General features: G+C 41.9%; 1 long non-coding RNA gene across 1 annotated transcript; it reads left to right on the forward strand.

The window, feature by feature from the left end:
* Nucleotides 1-2,807: 2,807 nt before the first annotated feature.
* Nucleotides 2,808-17,254, forward strand: LOC120980772. Its single transcript, XR_005774574.1, has 3 exons — nucleotides 2,808-2,936; nucleotides 13,555-13,749; nucleotides 17,095-17,254. It is a non-coding gene; the product is annotated as an uncharacterized LOC120980772 (long non-coding RNA).
* Nucleotides 17,255-17,466: the final 212 nt, after the last annotated feature.

The raw sequence follows: 17,466 nt of genomic DNA on the forward strand, positions 1-17,466 counted from the left end.
GGCCTGGCAGAGCATCACCAGGTATGAAACCCAGCGTCTGGTGATGTCTATGCATTCCAGACTTCAGGCTGTAATTGACTACAAAGGATTTGCAACCAAGTATTAAAAAGTGAAAGTTTGAGTTATAATTATTATTCTGTCCCATTACTTTTGGTCCCGTAAAAAGTGGGAGGCACATATGCAAACTGTTGTAATTCCTACACTGTTCACCTGATTTGGATGTAAATATCCTCAAATTAAAGCTGACAGTCTGCAGTTAAAGCACATCTTGTTTGTTTCATTTCAAATCTATTGTGGTGATGTATAGAGCCAAAAATGTTAGCATTGTGTTGATGTCCCAATATATATGGACCTGACTGTACTTGAGATACATAGACGATGTGCTCATAGTGTGGACAGGGACAGAGTTGGAGTTTACTAATTTTGTACAGTATCTTAACCAGGTGAACGACATGAACATGTTGTTCACGCATAAGTTTGGTGGTGACCGTCTGGAATTTCTAGACGTTGATATCTCCGTGAGGGAGGGCGAGCTGGTGACCGAGGGCTATCGCAAGCCAACGGCCACCAACTCGCTTTCACATTTCTCCAGTTAACATGCGCCCAGTGTCAAGAGGGCGGTACCCTATGGCCAGTTTGTCCAATTAAAATGGATTAATAGGTTTGAGGTTGATTACAATAGTCAGGCTTTGGAGCTTAAGAATAGACTACTGGCTAGGGGGTATCCCCTTAGACTACTGAATCAGGCCATGAAGAAGGCCGACCACATCAAACCCCAAATCTGCCCTGTACCCACTGGGAATGCGCAGATAGAGAGAGCAGGGCCTGATGAGGGCTCCCACCCCTTTGTCTTCTCTTTCAAGTATGGACCCACGGCCTCTCTAATTAAGAGGGTCATAAAGGACAACTGGTCCATACTTGAAAGAGACGAATCATTAAGGGAGATAAACAACGTGGCACCGATTATAGCTTTCAGGAGATGCCACACTTTGAGGGACAAGTTAGTCCGTAGCAGGTTTCTAGAGAAGAAACCTACCACATGGCTGGAGAATTGGGGACCAAAAGGAAACCGCAGGTGCGGACATTGTTCGTGCTGTAGGTTTAATCCCCAATGGAACACTTTAAGGTTTGGAGGGATACAACACAAAGTGAATACCCTCATCACCTGTAAAAGCAAATACGTGGTGTACCTTATTAAGTGTGCATGTGGTAGGTTTTATATAGGCAAAACAATCAGGTGTCTCCAGGAGAGGATCAGGGAACACATAAACTCACTGTCCACGGGAAAAGGTTGCATGCGACTTATAGATCATGTGAGGGAGGAGCATGCAGGTAACCATCTCACCCTTAGCTTTGCCGGTATAGAAGTAATACAGAGTCTACCACAGGGGGGCGATACACACAAGGAACTCCTCTGAAGAGAGAGTAAATGGATCCTACGTGCAGACGCAATGGGACCCCTGGGGTTAAACTATAAAATCGACATGGGGATATTCCTATAGGGACCCGATTTCTCTTGCTAACATGTTACATGTATAATAGAAAAACAATGGTACTATTTTAAAGTTGTGTTTTATTGTTTGTCTTTCAGTTGTGACGCGGTTTACTCTGACGCACAGGGGCAGGCGCCGGGCCTGTGCAGTACCTGTTGGGCGCAGGTAATACCGCGTCACAGGCTGAATCTCTTAAAAGAGCAGGTGAAGGGACCACTTGATTAAGGGCCAGAAGAAGCACTAAGGTGCGAAACAGCCTATTCAGCTGGTACACTCTTGTATATGTTGTCCGCTATCTACCGAAAATAAAGAGAAGATTGTCATAGCGCAAAGTGGTGAGTGCCGTCCGTCTTGTCTCTACTTGTACATGAGTTGTCTGAAAGATACCACCTACCATAATACATAGCCCCTACTGTAAAATGTATTGGAGTAGGGATAATTTATGGTGCTGTTCTTTAGGATTTGGGTTAGAACCCTAATTAGAGATGAGTGAATCGATTGTAAAAGAAAATATTGTAAAAGAAAATATTGTATCCGAATGAGAAATTTTGGTGACTTAATTCAAGTGAATTTTGAAGACAAAGAGAGAGAGGATAAACAGATAAAAAAAAGGAAGGAAAAAGTAGGAGACTAGAGAAAAAATATGAGTCCTAGGAGACCTCAGAGTGCAAATTGGACTTTCTTCTCACTGTTCTCATAGGGCCCTCCTCAGCAGGCCCAAGAAGCAGCAGTCAACTACAGTCAAAGCACTGGAAGCTGTCCATAACAGGTCAGCAAGATTCTCAGGGTCACTGCCTTTCGCAGATCTGCAGATGTTCGGTTGTCAGTTGCACTATCGACGTTGTGTGCACTTGTCTCGCACCTGACAGTGCACTCTCAGTACACACAAGCACGAGCTGCACTAAAAAAAACTTCTAATATACCGTAACCCAAGTCTCAAGAAGCCTGTGCATGCGCACTACTCCTGCATCCAGACACATAACCAGAGACCACGCCACCCACTATGCCTTCCAGCAGCTATATGCAGTGCAAAACACAACTTTATGGTGGCAAGAAATGACCATAGTCAAACCTTCTAGTCACTGGGATTTTCCACACGTATTAATGAAGTTTGGCTTCTACATTGGTGTCAGTGTATAGTACAAGTTCCAGCCAGTTGGCATAGTAGCTCTACAAGTACCAGCTTGTGTGTGCCAGATGAGAGCTCGGACAAAGGTCTTGGGCAATCTATGAGCAGCACAGTGAGAATTGGTGAGGATTTTATTGCAGCAGTTAGTTTGAACAGCCCAGTGTCCTCCCAATGTCTAAACGCAGGTTCATGGATCGCCATCAGCAGCAGAAGCTCCAATATCCCTGGACAGAAGAGCCATAAATCAGTAATATCTGGCTGTATGTGGCTAATTCCAGGGTACTGAGAGTGATATGAAGCTTGTGAAATGAATGGTAAATATTACTAAATGTTATAGATTTACTGATGAATTGCCCAATATATTGCCTCAAACTTCTGCTCAATGTATTGCTTTGTTCAAGCTGCTTCTGGGAATATTAATCCTGTGTTCATAATAAAGACTGTGATATCTGCAGTGCCCAGGACAACACTGGCTGCCCACTTCATTGATTGATTCGAAGCACATATAGGAATGGTAATTGATTCCTTGTCTAAAATAATGACTTCAATACCAATCTCTCGTTCTGATTTATTCCCAGTATTGACTGGAGTACCAATTGATTATTCACACTACTGGTGTAGCTAGAAAACAGACTAGATGAATAGCAGAGATTAGCTGGATTGACTGTTATTCCTGCTGTGATGGTCCTGTAGCAGGTGCTTATCGATTTTAGCCTCTGAATTTGGACTGTCTTTTTTTAATTATTATTATTATTATGATGTTTTACTTTGTTTTTCACATACTTGCAATATGGTTGATCTACTGTATATGGTAATGTTGCATGCAGCATTAAATTCAGTATATAACAAAGGGAACAATACAGCAAACGTCTATAATTCAATAAATGTCTGACATTTTTGGAAGGTGCCTCAAGAACGTTTTTGTTCTTTTTCACATAAAACATAAGGACACAAAACCTGCAAAATAACGGCATGTTATCAGCACATAACATTGCAATACATCACAGCCGTCCTGTTAGATTAGAAACATGAAGGAATGATGGTAAAAAGAGCACTTAGTCCATCAAGTCTGCTCTGATTTAATTTCATTTTGATTTTCTTATAGGATAGATACAGCTTTATCCCAGGCATTATAAAGGGTACTTTCACACTAGCGTTGTTCGGATCCGGCAGCGGAACTGCCTGCCGAATCTGGCAAACCATATGCAAACAGAAATATGTTTTTTTCTGGATCCGTTAGACAGATCCGGTGATATACCAGATGGGTCTCATCCGGTATCATCCGGAATAACGGATCCGGTATTTAATTTTTTTTAAAGATCAAAAGCAAAAACAGTTCCTCCTATGTCCCGGCGCATGCGCAGACCGGAAAACCGGATCCGGCAACACTGCAATTTCCGGAACCCTTGGTACCGGATCCGACATTAATACATCTCTATGGAAATGAATGCCGGCAAGTGCGGTAGTGTTCCGGGATTTTGGCTGGAAATAATACCGCAGCATGCAGCTGTATTTTGTCCGGTCAAATACCATACAAGGGATGGAACTGAATACATCCTGATGCATACTGAACGGATTGCTTTACATTCAGAATGCACTAGCACAAAACTGATGCATTTATTTCCGGTATTTAGACCCTTTACCGGATTTCAATACCGGAAAAGAATAATGCTAGTGTGAAAGTACCCTAAATTCACGTACTGTTGATTTTCCAACCACTACTGCTCTTTCAGTAAAGTAATATTTTCTGTCATTGCAGAGTGTGCCTCTTGTTTTATTTTAGTTTCTTATTAGAAATACTTCCCTCCTGAGCCTTATTTAACCCTCTAACATATTTAAAGGTTTCAATCATGTCCCTGCTTTCCTCTAGACTGTAAAAACTAAGGGGGCCTCTTATCATCACCCTACGCTAGTTTTCTGGGGTAAAAAAGTCGCAACCTCTGTGTTTTAATTTTTTTTACGCCTCTGCAACAACATTTTTTCACAGGTGCCATTTCTATGCCACCTTTGCTACTTTCATGAGGGCGGGCTGGCCCAGCTCATTTATCTTCATTCACGCCAGTTTTCTGGCATGAATGAAGACAGAAATCCACAACAGATAGGAGGCAACACATGGCCGCAGGATGTCCCGCACATATCGCTGAGCTGTTCGTGTCCCTCGTATCACTACTAGATGTAACCGACTGTCACATGCGATGGCTCTCCAGATTATCACACCAGCAGTATGTCACTTCACAGCAAAGGAAAGACTGAAGCCATCCCCACGAGGCCTCCATAATCAAACCTGACCATTGTTGGATCCCAAACAGAACCTAGGTTTGTAACTAAGGCTACTTTCACACTTGCGGCAGGACGGATCCGACAGGCTGTTAACCATGTCGGATCCGTCCTTCCGCTATTTCGCCGTGCCACCGGACCGCCGCTCCGTCCCCATTGACCATAATGGGGACGGGGGCGGAGCTCCGGCGCAGCACGGCGGTGCACGGCGAAAGCCGCCGGACTAAAAAGTCCTCCATGTCCGACTTTTTAGCCTGGCGGCTTTCGCCATGCACCGCCGTGCTGCGCCGGAGCTCCGCCCCCGTCCCCATTATAGTCAATGGGGACGGAGCGGCGGTCCGGCGGCACGGCGAAATAGCGGAAGGACGGATCCGACATGGTGAACAGCCTGTCGGATCCGTCCTGCCGCAAGTGTGAAAGTACCCTAAAGGCTTTACAGTTCCAGTCCATAGGAGTCCATGTCTCTTGTTCATGACACGACTGCAAACAAAGGCAACAATGGCTGGCTGTCAATGGCAGGTAGGGGCAGACTGGCCATACACCCTACAGGCAAATTTTCCGGTGGGCCAATGCCCAGGGGGTCGCCCAAGTCCTCCTCTCTACTGCTAGCCAGGTGCATAATCAGCTCTCGGCCGTAATTAATGCTGTGAGAATAAGGTACTCATATACCCAACCAGTGACTGCACATGCCTTCCTGAATTTAACTGCTGTGGCCTGAATCTCACTTTCTAAGCCCCCTGCTCCATATCTTAATCAGAGACAACTGAAGGAGGACAGACAATGGCAGCTATTGATGACTACCACAGAGGGACAGCTTTTGGGTAACAATATTGTGCTGCGCTGTGGTATTAGGTTCTGCTGGGATGGTATTTTGCACTATGGTATTGCTGACTCTTTCTACTTGTATTGCCCCACCTTCTTTCAATTTGGGCCTGCCTACAACATGGGGCCACTTTTTTTTCCAGGGCCATTTCAAGTTCCCACTCAGCCCCTAATGGCAGGACATGTAATGGGCGCCATGGTGCCAAATTCTCTTCTGCTATGCGCCTGGAAATTGTCCAGTCAAAGAGGTAAAAAACTGTGGGAGCTGCTCTTGCTTGTTGGCAGATCAAACAATCCTCTTTACTAGTGTTCTGTGTGGGCTGTCTAGAGCCTGTTGGCAGTGTGTATATCCCCCCACATAATCACTGCTGCCAACAAGCTACTAACAGCTCGTAAAGGCATGTCTAACCACCAACAATCTATCACCAAGCGGTATACTACCCAAAAGTAGCCTCTAAGATCGCTCTCTCTCTCTCTCTCTCTCTCTATATATATATATATATATATATACACTCACCTAAAGAATTATTAGGAACACCATACTAATACGGTGTTGGACCCCCTTTTGCCTTCAGAACTGCCTTAATTCTACGTGGCATTGATTCAACAAGGTGCTGATAGCATTCTTTAGAAATGTTGGCCCATATTGATAGGATAGCATCTTGCAGTTGATGGAGATTTGAGGGATGCACATCCAGGGCACTAAGCTCCCGTTCCACCACATCCCAAAGATGCTCTATTGGGTTGAGATCTGGTGACTGTGGGGGCCATTTTAGTACAGTGAACTCATTGTCATGTTCAAGAAACCAATTTGAAATGATTGGAGCTTTGTGACATGGGGCATTATCCTGCTGGAAGTAGCCATCAGAGGATGGATACATGTTCTCATTCTGTTTACGCCAAATTCGGACTCTACCATTTGAATGTCTCAACAGAAATCGAGACTCATCAGACCAGGCAACATTTTTCCAGTCTTCAACAGTCCAATTTTGGTGAGCTTGTGCAAATTGTAGCCTCTTTTTCCTATTTGTAGTGGAGATGAGTGGTACCCGGTGGGGTCTTCTGCTGTTGTAGCCCATCCGCCTCAAGGTTGTGCGTGTTGTGGCTTCACAAATGGTTTGCTGCATACCTCGGTTGTAACGAGTGGTTATTTCAGTCAACGTTGCTCTTCTATCAGCTTGAATCAGTCGGCCCATTCTCCTCTGACCTCTAGCATCCACAAGGCATTTTTGCCCACAGGACTGCCGCATACTGGATGTTTTTCCCTTTTATACACCATTCTTTGTAAACCCTAGAAATGGTTGTGCGTGAAAATCCCAGTAACTGAGCAGATTGTGAAATACTCAGACCAGCCCGTCTGGCACCAACAACCATGCCACGCTCAAAATTGCTTAAATCACCTTTCTTTCCCATTCTGATATTCAGTTTGGAGTTCAGAGATTGTCTTGACCAGGACCACCCCCCTAAATGCATTGAAGCAACTGCCATGTGATTGGTTGACTAGATAATTGCATTAATGAGAAATAGAACAGGTGTTCCTAATAATTCTTTAGGTGAGTGTATATATATATATATATATATATATATAAACAAAAGATGCAGACAGTAGCACTAGACCAGACCTTGATCAAGCTTGAAAAAAGCCCCAGGTAGGAGCTGAAACATAGCATTTTTAGGCTACTTTCACATCTGTGTTTACCTTTCCGGATCAAAGGACATCTGTTTCTGGTGCTTGCCACACCTTCTTTCCCCAGGTGTGGCTTTTGTGGTCATTTTACCTATATTTATTGTTGTTTCTCCCACTATGCAATGTGGTTTATAGCTTCTGTTAGACTTGTGGTTAGCTTGTGTTTGGTTCTCGGCTGAGTTCCTGGTGCTACCAAAGCTTCATTGAAGATAAGTGTTTCCTTTCCCTTTTGTTTTTTGTTTATTTATATGTGTGTGTTGTCTTTCCATGTTGTTTGTCATTAGGCCTTAGGGAGACTCCTGTTCTTCCTTCCCTTTGGAGGAACAGGTAGTCCTGACATTAGTTCCAGGGTCCTATAGGGTGAGATAGGATTCTAGGTATCCAGTGTATGAACTTGCCTACCTTTGGGGCTTGTTCATACTAGTAGTCTGTCACGACTGGAGTTAGGGTTTTCTCTAGGAGGTGTCCATTTTCCTTCCCTAGTTTCCAGGCCTTATTCTGGTATCCCCTTTTCCCTCCTACGCTCGGTGTGGTGTTTTCCTCTCACACACGAGCGTGACAGTATTATATTGAAAATGAACATGCCAGATCTGGCATCAAATACCATTGTAAGTCAATAGGCATTGCAAGTCAATTTTCTTGTCTGAAAAAAACGGATACGGCACCATTGACTTACATGTTTTTTTATGCCCGATCTGGCATGTTCAATTTCTCTCGCCTCTCTCATGTGTCCGAAAGAGGTTAGAAAAAAAAGTAGCACTCCAATCTTCAATCCAATCGTGTATTTATTAACACCGAACAAAAGCAACGTTTCGACCCAAAAATATTTTTCAAGCTACAAATTAATAATACAAGTGAACAATACATATACACCCCTCTTAATAGGGATTGGTTGGACAATTACCACAAGAGAAGGTCAACCCCTCCCCTTTCACAATACTACCATTACATCAAACCCCAGTGACACTATTGTATATTTTCCACATAGAATCAAATCTGTGCATACATTATTTAATACTTACGTCAGAGCTGAACAAAAGAATAGTCAACTTAATCAAGCGGGAAGAACAGCATCCCCGGCACGTTACTGCGCCTACGCGGCTTACGTATATTGAAGTGTGGCCGAAGCCAAGACTACATCCGCTCACGTGTCCGGACTTGGAGGCCATTATCAAGACGCTGTAGGCGATGTCAGTCACCTGATCTGTCACATGCTCACATGTGTCCTGTTAACTAGGCAACCTCCGGACCTGCTCCAAACCTGTATGTATTCGTTGCAAACACATCAGGGATCCATTAGATAAATGTTTCTCATATATAAATACAATCTGAGTGCGCTGTTCTCCCTCGCCTGACCCAATATTATGGAGAGAATTATATACATAGCAGACAACATCTGATGTACCTACAAACAAGGACCAGCTATACAGAAAGGTCCATCAAAAACAATGGTACCCATTCCTATATTGACCCCGCTGGGTATGCATGGGGCTACATTAGTAGTATAACTAAAGAATGACCCCCATATATGCACAACCACTTTAACCCAGTGGTAGAGACAGCACAAGGTATTAAGGGTAAGGGGACTCTCGGGTGCAAAACCCCAAACTCAAGAGAGGGGGAGGGGGCTTAGAAGGCACATAAATGTCCAGAGGACCAAATAGAGAACCAAATACTTAACAGCGCAGACCCCAATGACTCCCACCTCCGGGGACTGCATTACGGCAAATTGCCTAAACCATTCACATCGGGGAAACCAAAAGGCTGAGGCATCTCCTCAATAGGGAGGTAAGTTGCCCTTGTTCAGGCAACGTCTGGGTACAGCCTCCTTTATATTTGTGGTAAGGACCCCTCCCCTGCCTATGTCCCCTTCATACAAGGTACCACTCAATCAGTCCACCACTATGGATTAACTAGTGCCGTCCCTATCACATCCTGAGTTACCCCAAAGACAATACCCACAAGAAGGCATCTACTCCACCCGATCAACTTGTCAACCACTAGGTAAAAAGGGGGGGCAAGGGGGTCCCCAGTAGAAAAATACATACAAATAATACAGTCCCCCATTTCATAAGTCCAGCGGTCAAGTGGTGTATTCAAGTAGCCGGTGCCTTGATTGCATCCGTCCGCATCTGCACACAGTTCTATAGCTCTGACGTGTAATACACCAAAATACCTGTGAAATATATAAAGAGAAAAAAATTATTAATGTATTTCAACACAAAATACCGTCGGGTAATCTCACTTTTGTTACATTAAAAACAATAACATTGTCCAAAATCCTGTATGGCATTCAAAAAAAGGAGCCCACCTTGAATTGAGACCCTTGGGTTCAACAGTATCAAGCTTAAAGATCCACTTAAGTTCTAAAACGCTTCAGTAGCCGTTCCTGATTTCCCCTCTGCATAGTGGGGGAATACCATCAATGATTCTGAACCTCAACTGTGCCACATTGTGTCTACACCTATAAAAGTGTATCGGCACTGGAAGTTCCCCCTCAAGTTTACCAGTTTGAATCTGTCTCTTCACAAAAAGTTTCCGGATAGAGTAATGGTGTTGATTTATCCTCAATATACAAGCTTGCGTTGTCTCACACACATACAACTGTCACACGACCTGTAACTTATAGATAACAAAATCAGAGGAACAGGTGTAAAAGTCCCTGATCTTGTATTGCTTACCGGTACGGGGATGGGAAAAGACACCCCCCTTCAGCATACTGTTACAATTACAGCAGTTAAGGCAGGGGTAACAACCCTTCCTAATCCTCTGCGTCACCTTTGGGCTCTGTAATTCGGAATGTATAAGGCTGTAACCTAAGTTCTTCGACCTCCTGTAGGACATTAGGGGTGGGGACTGAAATTCCTCTATGTCTGAAAAAGACTGTGCTAAGATCTGCAAATTACGTTTAAGTACTCCTGCTATCTGTCCACTCATTGTTGAAAATGTAGATACAAATGGTACCCTTTTCCTATCCATCTTTTTATTATGTGTGTTCAATAGCTGCGATCGTGCCTACCGTAGTCTGGCATCTGCCAACTTCTCATCCGAAACAATGCGTCTCGTCCTAAGCAGCTGGCTATATGGGAGAGATTCCAACATACCCTTAGTGTGGGCACTATCGAACCTCAGCATGTTATTCCGGTCCGTTGGTTTCACATACAGGTCTGTCTTTAGGCCGTCATCTGTCACGTAAACTAAAGTATCAAGGAACTGTAAGGAATGTGTAGAGTCCACCCTCGTAAATTTAAGTTTCACATGAATACTGTTCAAGAAGTCATGAAACACCTGCAAATCAACATCTGTCCCCATCCATATTAGGAAGATGTCATCTATATATCTCATCCACCCCCTCACATGTTGGTAAAGGGCGGATGGGTATATAAATGACTCCTCCACATACGTCATGTATATGTTTGCGTATGTTGGGGCCATATTGGACCCCATTGCGGTCCCCCGACACTGCATATAAAACTCCTCCTCAAAACAAAAGTAGTTGCAGGTCAGCAATATTTCCAACAGGGAACACACAAAATCGCATAACTCCGTCGGATAGTCTGTGAGCCCTAATGCCCATTGTATCGCCTCTAGACCCCGTTCATGCTCAATGCTGGTATATAGGCTTACTATGTCAAAGGACACCAACCTATCACTCATATTTAATGTAGTATTCCCCAATTTGTTTAGGAAGTCGGTCGTGTCCCTCGCGTATGACAAGGCGGGTTGTACAAAGTTTTGTGGATTTTGGGCAAAGTATACAGTATTGGTGTCACCGGATGCTGCTGTATGAGAAAATAATGCAATTTCCCATCAATAATATTATTGGCATAGGCATTGTCTACCAAGATTTTAATCTTTCTCATAATTTTAAACTTTAGATCAACATTTACCGGTTTGTACACTTCCCTATCCTGTAATTGGCTCCTAATCTCAGCGACATACTTGTGCGTATCCATGATAACTATCGCTCCTCCCTTATCAGCCGCTTTGATAGTTAATTCCTTGCGCCGACTGAGAGAGAGGAGAGCATCACCCTCATCCCTGGTCAGATTGGAACCATGTTTATCATGTTTATGCTTCCTCAACTTCATGATATCCGATCTGACCAACGAAACATAGGTGTCAACTGCCTTATGATTAAGAGGAGGTTCAAAATCATTTTTAAGATGTAGGCCCAACTCCGTGAGTGTTAGCATACTGTGTTCCACATCTACAGAGGTCCCTGGACTGGGCCTGACCATGGGCTCCTGATTATTAAAGAACACTCTCAGCTTAATCCGTCTAAAAAAATTCAACAAATCAATTTCATTCTGGAACCAGTCAATGTCAGTTAATAGACAGAAGGACAACCCCTTATTTAACAACATTACTTCACCATGTGTTAATGTTAATTCATATGAAGAGATATTTACCACATGTGAAGTCCCATTCATGATCATTTCCCCTGTACGCCTATTTTCCGGTGTTGTGACACAGAGGTCTTGTTTCCCATGGGCGGTCTCATTGAGTGTGTCTTGCGGGCAATTGTAGACTCTAGTCCATTGTGCTGGTACCTGCGTCCTCCCCTTCTCGTTCTCCTGGTTCTCTTGAGGTACCTACCCCTAAAAAACCTATGTCCTCTCCCTGGCCTCCTGAGGAATCCGTATCAGTAAGGTCTACCCGACGTCCTGTGGGTCTCTGTGCTCTGCGTTTTCGCTGGGTCATGGTGTTCCTATTGTCTGTCTGGATTTTTTTATAAACTTTTCATTTTATACAGTATAATCCTCCTGGTCTCTGAACCATTTCTGTCTCTTTGTTTCCTCAATATTAAGACGGTATTTACTCAGATCTATCTTAGATTGTTCTATTAATTTCAAAAAATTCTGGTCACTGAGCAGTGACTTCAGCTGACTCCCATAATCTTTAACTCTCCTCTTGATGTGGATTAAATCATTTTGCAACAACTCCATATTGAGTAACATCATGTCCATTGAGAAACGGTTCGCTATAACCGTGAACTTATTCAGAAATTCCAGATTATTTGGGCACAGGATTGGTTTCAGATGGGTTCTCAAGCCTCGTGGTATACGCTCAGCTTTATAATATTCCCTGAAGGTAGATTGGTAAAATTCATTATTAATGAGCTGTTTCTTATCATTCTACCACTTCCGTTTAACCAGGTCCACTGTTGGTTTACTCAAGAAGGCTCCCTCCTCGTCATTCCCACTCAGGATGTGTGAGATTTGTTCACTTGAATAAACAGAGCTGTTTGGTGAATCCATATTCTTGTTGCCGCAATCATCCACAGTAAAAACCAAGGAACCAGTCCTATTTACTCAGTGGCCAGTGTGCTTGTCCTCAGGCCCACAATGCTGAAAAAAACATAGAAATAGGACAGCACCACTTACTGACATATTTTAGTCCATCATTTAGCGCTAAATCATGGACTAATATGTGTCAGTAAGTGGTGCTGTCCTATTTCTATGTTTCTCTCTCATGTGTCCAGCATGGGAATGCAACAAAATGGAACGGAATGCATTCTGGTGCACTCCGTTCCGGTTTGTTCAGTTTTGCCCCCATTGACAATGAATGGGGACAAAACTGAAGCGTTTTCCTCCAGTTTTGAGATCCTCTGCCGGATCTCAAAACCAGAAACAAAAACGCAGATGTGAAAGTAGCCTTATGGATACAGAGGAATAAGTCTATTTTGTCACATCCCTGGAGTGCTGTGATCCCTTCTACATGCTATAAATATACTGTGTGTGTGTGTGTGTGTATATATATATATATATATATATATATACACACACAAGCCTGTATTATTCATAGACTTATACTTCACATTATCTGTTGGACTAATCACACACTGTACTACCCTCTTCTGTTTTTAAATTGGATCTATTTGTGTTAATCCCATAAACTATTTTGTTTTCTTCTTCATTGCTTTTCAACCTTATGAGATTGCCTTGCATACTTGAATGAGTACTGCCTTTTTTGCTTAGGTGTATTCTGTAGTCTCACACTGCAGATACCTTTCATGCCATTCTTCTCATCCAGTCTCTGCTCTCATTTTATTATCTCCCGTTGCTCTTTTCCATATTTGTATTGATAATTGTAGCTATATGGCTATGCAGTTTCCACATGTATCTCTTTTCTCCCCTGGGCAGATCAGACAAATCTGCTCCACTCTGCATGCTGTTGGAGAAATGGATCACCTTGCTCTCTTTCTATGGTCTCTGCCACCATATTTATCAAATATATATGCAAATATGGAGGCAATCAGCTTTACTCTTCCACCTAGAGAAGAAAGGACCACAATCAAATCAGCTAGAGAAGTAAACGGGGCAGCACACTGCCTGAAGGTAAGTTATCAAAAAAGTATCTGTGCTACAATATTATCATACCAAAGAGTGCAATTTATTGACATTTTGTCTCATGCATACAAGTTATATATATATTTACATTAGAGATCGACCGATATTGATTTTTTAGAGCCAATACCGATAATAGGTGAACTTTCAGGTCGATAGCCGATAATTTATACCGATATTTTATATATTATAATATAATATATTAATTGGTAGTCACTGGGATGGTGGAAATTTGCATTTGGCACTAGTATATTATAAATGTACGGTAAATTATAAATTAACCACTTCACATCCAGGCCATTTGCCCCTTTCCTGACCAGCCCTAATTTTGCAAATCTGACATACCTCACTTTATGTGGTAATAACTTTGGAACACTCTTACTTATCAAAGCCATTCAGAGATTGTTTTCTCGTGACACATTGTACTTCATGATAGTCCTAAATTTGAGTCAATAAAGTTCATCTTTATTTATGAAACAATCCCTAAATTTACCAAAATTTTAAAAAATTAGCAATTTTCTAAATTTCTATTTCTCTGCTTTTAAAACAGAAAGTGATACCTCATAAAATATTTATTACTTAATATTCCCCATATGTCTACTTTATGCTGGCATCATTTTGGAAATGTCATTTTATTTTTTTAGGACGTTAGAAGGCTTAGAATTTTAGATTAAAAATTGCCAAAACTTTTTAAGGACCAGTTCAGGTCTGAAGTCACTTTGTGTGGCTTACATAGTGGATACCCCCATAAATGACCCCATTGTAGAAACTACACCCCTCAAACTTTGTTAACCCTTTAGGCGTTCCACAAGAATTAAAGGAAAATGGAGATCACATTTTTAAATTTCACTTTTTTGGCAGATTTTCAATTTTAATCCATTTTTTTCTTTAACACATCGAGGGTTAACAGCCAAACAAAACTCAATATTTATTACCCTGATTCTGCGGTTTACAGAAACACCCCACATGTTGTCATAAACTGCTTTATGGGCACACATCAGGGCACAGAAGGAAAGGAACGCCACATGGTTTTTGGAAGGCAGATTTTGCTGAACTGGTTTTTAGATGCCATGTCCCATTTGAAGCCCCCCTGATGCATCCTTAGAGTAGAAACTCCCCAAAAGTGACCTAATTTTGGAAACTAGGGGATAAGATGCCAGTTTTATTGGTACTATTTTTTGGTACATATGATTTTTTTTGATCATTCATTATAACACTTTATGGGGCAAGGTGACCAAAAAATTGGTTATTTTAGCACAGTTTTTATTTATTTATTTTTACAGCGTTCACCCGAGGGGTTAGGTCATGTGATATTTTTATAGAACAGATCGTTACGGACGTGGTGATACCTAATATGTTACTTTTTCTTATTTAAGTTTTACACAATAATTGCATTTTTGAAACAAAAAAATTATGTTTTAATGTGTCCATGTTCTGAGAGCTATAGTTTATTTATTTTTTTTAAATGTTTTTTTTATGTAGGGGCTAATTTTTTGCGGGATGAGGTGACAGTTTTAGTGGTACCATTTTGTGGGACATACGCCTTTTTGATCACTTGGTGTTGCACTCTTTGTGATGTAAGGTGACAAAAATAGCTTTTTTTGACACAGTTAAATTTTTTTTTTGATGGTGTTCACCCGAGGGGTTAGGTCATGTGATATTTTTATAGAGCTGGTTGTTATGGACGCGGCAATACCCAATATGCATGCTTTTTAAAATGTATTTCACTTTAACACAATAATAGCATTTTTGAAACAAAATATATATATATATATTTTTTGCGATTTTCTTATTTAGGGGCTCATTTTTTGCAGAATGAGGTGACGGTTTTATTGGTACCATTTTGTAGGACATATGCCTTTTTGATCACTTGGAGTTGCACTTTTTGTGATGTAAGGTGACAAAAATGGCTTTTTTTGACACAGTTTTAAAATTTTACGGTGTTCACCCGAGGGGTTAGGTCATGTGATATTTTTATAGAGCTGGTTGTTACGAACGTGGCGATACCTAATATGTATACTTTTTTTTATTTATTTCACTTTAACACAATAATAGCATTTTTGATGTAAGGTGACAAAAATAGCTTTTTTTGACACAGTTTTTTATTTTTTTATGGTGTTTATCGGACTGGTTGGATCATGTGATATATTTATAGAGCCGGCCGTCACGGACGCGGCAATACCAAATATGTGTGTTTTATTTGTTTCTTTTTATAAAAAAAATAAAATGGTATTCCTTACTTGGGGAATTTTTTTTTTTTACATGTGAAACTTTTTATTTTAACAATTTTTTATTTTTTTTACACTTTTCGACCCCCGTAAGGTCATACAAGACCTCTGCAGGACATGTAACTTCATTTTTTTTTTCACTATTGATTTCTCCTGTAACTGGGGCTGACATAGTAGCCCCAGTTACAGGGGAAATACACCCCCCAGAGAGGCTGTACGGCGGTATACTGCACTGTACAGCCTCAGTGCAGGGCTGATCAAGGTATGTGAAATACCCGACAGCTCCTGCACTCACCCGGCTCCGGCGGTCACATCACCGCTGGGCCGGAACAGGAAGCGCATAGCACTTCCTGCACTGTATACACAGCGCTCGGTGAGCGCTGTGTATACAGTGATCTAGAAGGCAGGGACACCTGGGAACTGTCCCTGCCTTCTCTAAGGGTTGCCCTGCTGTCTGACAGCGGGCAACTCGATCTGCAGCTGCACGATTAGCGTGCAGCTGCGATCTCTGAATGGACGATCAGAAACGTCCATTCAGAGATAGAGAACCACCTACCGGACGTTTATAGTCAACGTGCGGATGGAGGTGGTTAATAAAGCACTTAGTTGGTAGTCAATTTATAATTTACGTTTATAATATACTAGTGCATAATGCCAATTTCCACACCATCCCCCCTTCTCACTGACTTTATTAACCCCTATCAGACCTCAGATTAGACTTTAATTAACCCCTATCAGACCTCAGATCAGACTTTATTTAACTCCTATCAGAACCTCAGATCAGACTTTAACTCCCATCAGACGCTGTATGGGGTCAGGACAGTGCAGTGCGGGCCCCATCAAAGAAGACCAGGGAGGGTGAGTATCGGAAGCGCTTGCTGCGCTTCTTCCCTGCTCCCGGAACCCGATGCATACTAGTGAGCTCTTCCATTAGCGCTCACTAGTATTCGCTTTATACGCATTATCGGCATATCGGCAAGGTTAGATGCCGATACCGATAATGTGCAAAATCCTTAATATCGGACGATAATATTGGTACTTCCGATAATTGGTCGATCCCTAATTTACATACTGTATATATAGCTATGTACTTGCTATACTTTACTAGGAAAACACCCGGAAACTGCTAAGAGAGTGTTATCTTCGAAATCCATATCCCAGTCCAGCACAAAAGAGGCATCTTTCCTACATGACTGGATTGCGTCCCACACAAGTTACTAACTGGTATAAAAACAGAAGACAAAGGGATAGGGCAGTTAGCTCAAAAATGAAGTAAGTCAAATCATACTTCAAGATTTTTTTGTTGTCTGCTTCTCATCATTTAAATAAATGAATATATTTTACATATATATATATATATATATATATATAAAACAAACTCCAGCACGAAATGCACTTTGATTGTTGTTTATTGATAATTACTGCTGCTAGTGTATTTTGGCCGTGTCAATAAACAACAATCAAAGTGCATTTCGTGCTG

This window comes from Bufo bufo, chromosome 10, assembly GCF_905171765.1.
Source record: "Bufo bufo chromosome 10, aBufBuf1.1, whole genome shotgun sequence".
In the NCBI taxonomy this organism is placed as follows: domain Eukaryota; kingdom Metazoa; phylum Chordata; class Amphibia; order Anura; family Bufonidae; genus Bufo; species Bufo bufo.